The sequence below is a fragment of the Lissotriton helveticus genome, chromosome 12 (assembly GCF_964261635.1).
Source record: "Lissotriton helveticus chromosome 12, aLisHel1.1, whole genome shotgun sequence".
NCBI classification, from domain to species: Eukaryota; Metazoa; Chordata; class Amphibia; order Caudata; family Salamandridae; genus Lissotriton; species Lissotriton helveticus.
This window is the reverse complement of record NC_136073.1, coordinates 30593210-30601405: the sequence shown is the minus strand read 5'-3', so window position 1 is coordinate 30601405 and position 8196 is coordinate 30593210.

The following is an 8196-nucleotide window of genomic DNA, read 5'->3' as shown; positions in this document are numbered from 1 at the left end:
GCTTAAAGTTAAAAAAATATGGCTACGGCTTGCTCTTTTGGCCTATCCTCCAACTGCCCAGTGTCCGCGCCCCTTTCACTGTTTTGGATGGCACCCCATAACGCCACCCTGTCTAATCCAGTCAAGGGCACGCTTAAGAGGTTTAAACACAGCAGCCCAGTAGAAGTCCGAATCCGATTCTTTCTTGGTTGGCAGAAGATCATTTTGGACAGATGGGTCCTGCAGATTGTTCACAGGAGGTATGCTCTACCATTCCTTTCTTTCCCGCTGCACCTTCCACTTTTTACTGCCACCCTACCCCCAATGAATGGCTGAGGACATCTCTTCATTTTACAGCAGGAAGTGCTAACCCTTTTCGCCAAAGGGGCTATCAGAGGGTGCGAGTAGAAGCGCATGGTTGCTATACCCGCTACTTTCTGGTGCCCAAGAACGATGTAGCCCTCCAGCCTATATTAGACCTGCACCTTTTCAATACCTTCATCCAAAAGAAGTCGTTTTGAATGCTCACCTTAGCCCAGGTCTTGTCTGCTCTTGACCCTGGACCTGGAGAACAGCTGTTTTCTTCCTGTTCTGCTGGCCATCTGCACTCTGTGTGGTTCATAATGGGATAGGACCATGTCCAGTTCTCTGTGATTCCCTTTGAACTCAAGTGGCCCTCTGGTGTTCACGAAAAGGATGGCGGTGGTTGCACCTCATCTTCAGAGGTCTGGGATACCAGCCTTCCCCTACATTGACAACTGGTTGTTGAATGCAGGCTTTCCCCAGACAGTAGTCAGTCACCTCCAGACTAGGGCAAACCTCTTGTCATCTATGGATTTACTCTCAACGTGCCAAAGGCCCACCTGACTCCTCCTGTGACACTCCTGCTAATTTGAGCCATGCTGAACACAGTTTGGTTTCATGCCTTTCCCCTGGCACAGTGTACAGGACATCTCAATCTTTAAACCTCCTCCTGGATTTCAGTGAGGTCAACTCTGAGGCTGCTGGGACTAATGGCCTCCTGCATCCTGATGGTCGATCACACCATGTCGTGTTGCTGTGTAGACTTTACCCCACGACAGCAACTGTGCCCCCCTTGCTCCCCCAAGGAATAGTGGTAATAGATTTAGAACCCTTTTGCTCACTTGTGCTCTACTCTGAGAAATATACACTGAGTATGTGGGACATTTCCAATATTTATTGAACCAATGTGGTTAATGTATAAAATAAATGTGCTTCAATGATCAATAGAAGCAAATGAAAGTTATTAGAAGTACTATGACAGTAAACAGATTGAAAAATGCCACTGTCTTGATGAAACAACCTGTATATGCAAGCATATAAAACATTATAGAAATCCGGTGTACTCATACTATGTCCCCTCAACTAAGGGTCTAGGGCTTGTGTGTGTGTGTGTTCTGCCAAGAATCCCTGTACTGGATGATCCAACCCCTGTTACCTAAAGGGAAAGAATGTAGGTCCCCGTCATGGTAATGAGCTGGACACCCCTTGTAGAGATCTCAGCAGGCTGCTGGGCGGAAGCATCAGCATGTAGAGACCTCATAAATGACAGCAAAGTACTTCTCTGCCAACACCCGGAAAAGATGTTTGTAACAAAAGGCATCTTTGCCTTGGGCTGAGATCTTGATTAAGCTGCTATTGTTTGTGTGTTATATGTGATAATGTCGCCACATATACGAAAACAAGCACATTTGCACAACATATGTATAAACCTTGTACATGGTGTCAAGGTAGCATGATAGACTTATTGCAAAGTTGATTCTGTAAGCAAGTAGTTTCCAAGAAACTAATCCAGACTGTTATGGATGCAAATGTTTGTCACAGGTCATGTAAAAGTGAAAGCAATTTTAGGAGGGACCCTTGTAGATCTAAAATGGCAGTGTTTCCCTTCAGGCCTAATTGGAAAACGACACCCTGTCCTAGGACATAAGTCAACTAAGAAGCTATCCAAATAGAAAAAACCCTATTGCTAAAAATGCTGCAGCATGTGCAAAGGAAACCTTAAAAATCATACCTCGAAGCCAAAGTAAAAATGGTTTAAAATCTGTCATATGGTTTAGAAGCCCAAAGCACAAAAAGTAAACTTTAAAATTATAAAAGCGTAAAAAGGAATTTAAGAACCCGTTTAGGATGTTAAAAACCGGCCGAATCAAGGTTCCCACCAAATGAAATAGCCAGATGTGTTTTCCACGTTGTAGACGAAACTTTGCTGTTCCCAGCATCTGCCAATGATGATCCCAAAGGCACACCTCCAGGCAAGATTTTTGAGCAAATGTTCCCATCCAACCACTAATGCAGCTGCTGAGTTAGTGAAAACAGCTAGTCGGGGTTCTGCGAACTTAGAGCCAATATCCAGTCCATCTGAGATAGAAGCATCCCAGAGAGGTGCATGGGTGCAGCCAGGAGTAATGGAATACGCAGTGGACAGCTATGCACATGGGCCTTTAAAGGGTCCATCAGTACATGTATGTCCGACGTTTCAACCAGTTGCAATTCCAGGCAAAAATCCAAGGCACTCAAAAGTGCATAGCAGATAGAGGAACACAGGCTGCACGAAGTGAAGCCACAACGCGAAATGATAAAAACCAATGCTCATTCAGTTCTTGAAGCAAGGGTACGCCAAAGCAATGCACCATGCACTCACAGCACAGTAGCACATGAGGTAGTGCCAGCTCCATTTGATCTCGAAATAGGACATCCATTGCGGAGCAAAAATATTAAAACGACTGTCCCAGCAACCAGGAAAAGGACCAGCGAAAGACATCTAAAGATGATCCCGTGGACAGACTGAATAAAAGACAGTACTACTCCGAAAGCTGTCTGGAAGGTGCGAACCAACCCAGAGCCTACACTTCAGTGATTCCCAAACTTTTTCGACCCGTGGTTCCCTTGACCTATTGGCTGTTGGCCACGGCTCCCCACTACGTTTGATTTTTTGGCCGGGTGGGCAAGGAAGGATCTGGTGTAAGCCTAGCCTCAGGAGTACTCCCTGAAAATAATTGGGATGAAGCTAAAGAAGGTATTATAATCATAGATATTACAAAATAAAAATATAAGTTGTTTAATAAAAAACTTTAATCGGTTAAGTCCGAAACAATGCTCTTCCGCACTGGGATCTGTATATGGAATTTCTTAAAACAATTTTTTGTTTTAAAAAATTGATGTGGCACAACCTTCTTCTAATAATGTACTGTTTTGTTCAATTACTGACATCCCCTCTATGACACTCATACATCATGCGCATGGAAGGCCTTGGCCGTGTTGATTTTTTTCTATCCACGGCAGAGGCCAAAACTAATCCTAGTGAGAATGCTCTGAAATAAGGCAGCCATATAAATTCATTAGTCTCAATGTATGACATGCTCACGCAAATAAAACCCACACCATCAGTATTAAGACTTCAAAATCCCACCAAGGAATTTTACCCTTGTAAATTTTGATATTTGAGCACCGACATTTTATCTACGTGTGCAATCCTTTTCTCTATCTAGTCTTCGCAACCACATTTTGTTATAATAAGCACAGATAGTCTTTGAGTCAGTGTACAATATTTGGGAAAATAGTATTCAAAAGCAACTGAATATTCCCTCTCTCACAAAAGCAGTGTCAAATGGTCCTAAAATAATAGATGACCAATATAGATGTGTCTAAAAAATTGCACCCATTGCGGTCTATGCCAAAAGGAAAGCACACATGGCATTGAACATCCCATACACGCAAAACACACCAACCAGCTGAAAAGCACTATTCACACAGTTCAAGTCTTCTAGCTGTTCTTGAAGAAAGCAGCGGCAGGTGCGAAGTGATGGCTATAAAGGCACTTCTAAGTCAAAGGGCAATCCCTGGACTGTGTACTAGTCGCTCCTTATTTTTAATCTTCATATGTCCACATCAGTCAAACCTTGCCATTTTCATACAGTATCAAACCAACACGAAAATATGACGTTTACAGTCTTTGTACTTTTATTAAAAACTTTTGTACTCAAGGTTAAAAACAGACTTATGTCTGTGGTGTATAAAAACAATTTGTTGTACACTTATGTCAACTCAAGTACATATGAATATGTACATGTGCAAATTACAAAAACGAAAAAGTACATTAATTAATATCAGAAAGAAAGGCAAACAATAGTCATCAAAATTACACCAGATATATGCTGCTTAGTTGCACAGAACAAAACAAACCCTTTCCCACCATAGGTAGAACTATTTCCCTATTCTTTTTTAAGCCTGACCCAGTATCCTCTTGTGAATATAATACACAAATATGCAATTGATGGTAGAGATCACAGTAACCACAATCCAGGTAGATCTGTTCTCTGTTAGGGATCTGACTGGGTTCTATTTTATAATGCGTCGACGCGTTTCGGTGTTCGCAACTGGTATGTCTACACCTTCATCAGGACTGCTGATACGTGGGGTTCATCATTTTTCTATATCTTTCTCTTACTATCAGGAAGATATATCCTTAGTTTAGGTCTAAGTCCCCTGTAATGATATATGACAGGTGGAGCTGCCTTATTGTGATTCCTCAAGCCGTCACTTATTTTCTTTTCAAGCCAGAGGTGAGAGTCTTATTTTACGATTCTCTTAAACAGGATGTATTTCTCTTTTCTATTTGCGTTATGTCTTAACTTGTGTTTCAGCAGTATTTCTTACTTGGGTTTCTTTCCTGCGCTATTTTGGACTGGGTAAGATTATTTCTTGGTTATGTTAAAATTCGTCACAACGAGGTATAGCGTTTTTCTTACTGCATACCAAAGAACTGGATATGTTCAGAATGTTGGTTGATGCTCGCGTCTACCTAGTCTTCCCCGTCTTTTCGCTGTATGTACATAGCGCAGGAAAGAAACCCAAGTAAAAAATATCATTACAGGGGACATAGACCTAAACTAAGGATATATCTTCCTGATAGTAAGAGAAAGATATAGAAAAATGATGAACCCCACGTATCAGCAGTCCTGATGAAGGTGTAGACATACCAGTTGCGAACACCGAAACGCGTCGACGCATTATAAAATAGAACCCAGTCAGATACCTAACAGAGAACAGATATACCTGGATTGTGGTTACTGTGATCTCTACCATCAATTGCATATTTGTGTATTATATTCACAAGAGGATACTGGGTCAGGCTTAAAAAAGAATAGGGAAATAGTTCTACCTATGGTGGGAAAGGGTTTGTTTTGTTCTGTGCAACTAAGCAGCCTATATCTGGTGTAATTTTGATGACTATTGTTTGCCTTTCTTTCTGATATTAATTAATGTACTTTTTCGTTTTTGTAATTTGCACATGTACATATTCATATGTACTTGAGTTGACATAAGTGTACAACAAATTGTTTTTATACACCACAGACATAAGTCTGTTTTTAACCTTGAGTACAAAAGTTTTTAATAAAAGTACAAAGACTGTAAACGTCATATTTTCGTGTTGGTTTGATACTGTATGAAAATGGCAAGGTTTGACTGATGTGGACATATGAAGATTAAAAATAAGGAGCGACTAGTACACAGTCCAGGGATTGCCCTTTGACTTAAATTGTCGTTAGTACCCTGTTCCCTGGAACTCAGTGGGGTCTTCTCTTTTTTGTGAAATATAAAGGCACTTCGCCACGTGTAGTAATGTTTACATTGGGCACCAGCAAACTAAACCTCCTGGGACTTAAACGCACCAATTGTGCAGACAAAACCCAGCAGTGGATATTAACTTAACCAAAAGACTTTCTTGTCATGAGAAGAATATGATTTCCTGAGCATGTTTGATTAGCTGCCTAAAGTAACTTAGAAATGTTAGGGTCAATGCATTCTCAGCATTAATTACATTATAAGACATTTAGAAGTACGTTAACATTCTGACATCCAACTGGGCCATTTTCTTTCCAGCTGGCACTAATAAAAACGTATTTTGCAACAAAAAAGTAAATGTTGCGTTTTGAGAGTCCACTCGTCTCTTTCTTAACTTCAGCACCGTAAGAATGGTGTCAAACACACAAGTATTTTTTTCAAGCACTTTTAGTGGTGGAGCCGGGTGAATTACAGAAAGATTTATTGTCAAATCTTTTAAGTCTAGTTTTCCATTCACTTCTGGTGAGTTTGAACAAAGGCACCGTTAATACACAGAATCTTTTAAATGGCATCTCAGAGGCAGAATCGTGCTTCACTTGCTGGCAAAACATAAAGGAAAATCCGAAAAGCATCGCATTTTAAACTGTTCTCTGCAAGTCCGTTCCAAACCTTAAATATTATCTCATAGCGTGGGCGTTAGTAAAAAAACGGTAGTCTGAAAAATCTGCCCGCACCTTTGACACTACAATTTGTAGTCCACCTTAACAATCGGCAGATGCTAATTAGCTGCTTTAGGTGTTTCTTTTAAAGCATTTATAAATCTACAGACTTAATTACTGACAACATTGACACAGATTGATAAAGAGAAGGAACAACTTTTTCCAGAATGCATTATTTGTGTCTACGTGAGGTCATTCAGCATCAGTTTTATTTGCATGACAATGCTGCCTAATACAGAAGGAATAGTTTCTTACCTGTAAGTCCAGTTCTGTAGTAGGGGTATCTCTGTTATAGTCATAAGCGCCCGCCCTCCTCCCCGGTGGATAAAATGGTAATGTACTGTATGCTACAGGCCTTGCTTTATACACCTTCAAAAAGAACTGAAAGTAAAAGGAATTGGCTGTGCATCATGGGATACTGAGGGTCTCTGGAAAGTTCCTTAAAAGTACGGTATCCCTTTTCAAGACACATAATGGCAGCCTATGGGGGCTTGTCTGTCCAACCCTTCCTCTCTATCATTCCAAGGATTTTGGTGAAGGGGAGTTTTTCCTGTGAGGAAAACTTGGTAATCAGTGTAAAACCGGACATAGTAGGCTATCCTTTTCATGGTTTCGATGAAGTGGTGGCCTTTGTAGCCTTGTTTGTTAGGCTGCATTATTTGTCTTAATTTTCTCTTAAGTGTCTATGCAGGGCTGCAAAGAAGACCGCTTAAGAGATTATTTTTGATTGCTCCGGGGTCCACGCACATGGGCGGGACTATTCACTAGATTATGACTATAACAGAGATACCCCTACTACAGAACTGGAGTTACAGGTAAGAAACTACTCCTTATTAAACCTAAGCATTGTTTGACCACTAAAGATCACACATGCCCACTCTTACCTGCCATGGGGATTTGCTCTTTGGCAGAGCCTAGAGCTCACTTCCTTGGGTGAGCCTTTCCCCATCACCCAGCTGTATTCTGGCTCGGTTACCATGAATCTCTTACCATGCAGAAACTTTCTTAAAACTGCTACCAATTATCAGCTCACTCGCAAGTTCCCAATAGGACCGGACTTGTAATCGGACGCTCCATCTATTCATTTCATGCCAACCAAAGATTGCCAGCGGTGAGGCTGTAGCAGCCAGGAAGAGGCAAATGGCCCAGGGCACTCCCCTCTGTGATGTGCAGACTGCGACATCGATCACTGAAGCACAATGACATAGCACAATTTGCAGAAGGCAACCCCATACCAGTGTGATGAGAAATCACCACAAGAGCCGCCAGGGGCCACTGAAAGGACAATACTCAAAACAAGGCAACCGGGAAGATAGTTCGACCATTCCAAACTTAACAAACCCAACACAATCACTGTGGCATCGAACTCTACAATGCCTCAAACAAAACATGGAAATCAAGCTTCTCCCACCGGTAAACTCCGCTCTGCCGGTGGCAAGCGGAGTTTGCTGAACTACGCTCTCTAAATGGAGTGCGTAGTGCCCAAAACTCCATTAACTGTGCCGGCCGAGTGGAATTCACCAACCACCCTTTGCAGGTGATGGTGCAAGCCTTTAAAAGAAAATAAGTTACTTACCTGTAACTGTAGGTTCGAGGCATGTGTGCTTTAGATACACATGATTTGCATACTCCTGCCATCTAGTGTTGGGTCTAGATGTTTGCAAGTTGTTTTTCTTCGAAGAAGTCTTTCCTAGTCACAAGGTAAGGTAACTCCTTTCGGTGATAGTGCTCATGTCATCGACTCCATTGTTAGATTTTTTTTTCCGCCATCGGGTTCAGAAGTGTATTGCTGCGCTCCGGTGCGAAACCGTTCATCTTTCCCTCGATGCGCAATACTCTCTACTCTCGACGGTATCATTTCGTATGCATTTCCCACTTCTCCACGTATCATTTCGGTCAACCGGATTTA